The 1,099-nt window shown below is 45.5% G+C and overlaps 1 protein-coding gene across 1 annotated transcript in view; it reads left to right on the top strand.

Moving 5' to 3' along the window:
• LOC106874849 (H(+)/Cl(-) exchange transporter 6) overlaps positions 1-1,099 on the top strand; it is a 65,542-nt gene that overhangs the window by 25,596 nt on the left and 38,847 nt on the right. The gene's annotated exons all lie outside the window — the stretch shown is intronic.

Below are 1,099 nucleotides of genomic sequence, written 5' to 3'. Positions count from 1 at the left end.
ATCCCCTCCTTAACCTGCTTCCTCCACCCGTGGCGATGACAGGCATTGTTCTCCCAGTCAGTGTCCTGCATATCACAGGCCTTTAATGAGGACTTGACACAGTCCTTAAATCGCAGCCTTGGTTTCTGCCGGAGTCTCCTTCCATTCATTTGTTGTTCTCCATATACCATCTGCTTAGGAATCCTGCTATCCTTCATTCTAATAAGGTGTCCAGTCCAACGTAACCGGTGCTTGTGCACCATCGCCTCAATACTCAAGATATCAGCTGTCCTCAGGACCTGTGTGTTTGAAATTTTTGAGGTCCAGCCAACATTGAGAATGTGCCTGAGACATCTCTGATGAAAGCGTTCAGGGACCCTTACCTGACGTTTGTACAGAGTCCATATCTCACATGAGTAGAGGAGCGATGTCAGTACATATCCACGGTACACAGCAACTTTTGTTTGCCTTGCTATGCCATGCTGGGACCAGACACGAGACGGAAGAGACCAGAAGGAATTAGTTGCTCTCTGCAACCTGAAAGATATTTACTCATCCAGGGAGCAAGAACGCCTGAGTGTGCTGCCCAGGCAGACAGACTTGTCTACTACCTTCAGAATTGTTCCTTCAACCAAGATAGCTGGTTTTACATATGGATTTCCTAGTGCAGGCTGGAACATTACAATAGTCTTGTCCAGGCTAATGCCAAGTCCAAATGCCTTGCAAGAAGCAGAAATGCAATACATGAGTATTTGCATGTCATCCACTGTATGAGTGACTAAGTCACAGTCATCTGCATAAAGGAGGTCACGAATAATAGACTGGAGAACCTTTGAATTGGCAGCAAATCGGCGAAGATTAAAGAGGCGGCCAGAAGATTGATATCTGACATATATTCCCAGAGAGCTAACCTTAGCAAAAGCATGAGTAAAAGCAGCAGCAAAGTACAAAGAAAAGAGAGTTGGGGCTTGGATGTCACCCTGCTTGACACCATTCTCTACAGGAATGGATCCCGCCATGCCACCACCAACATTGACCCAAGCCTCCATCCCATCATGAAATGATTTAATTATAGATACAAAGTGATTTGGACACCCAAGTTTGCCAAGTATTTTCCATA

This window comes from Octopus bimaculoides, chromosome 26 (genome assembly GCF_001194135.2).
Source record: "Octopus bimaculoides isolate UCB-OBI-ISO-001 chromosome 26, ASM119413v2, whole genome shotgun sequence".
NCBI classification, from domain to species: domain Eukaryota; kingdom Metazoa; phylum Mollusca; class Cephalopoda; order Octopoda; family Octopodidae; genus Octopus; species Octopus bimaculoides.
The sequence above is the reverse complement of the archived record's forward strand: the minus strand, read 5'-3'. Positions and strand labels throughout refer to the sequence as shown.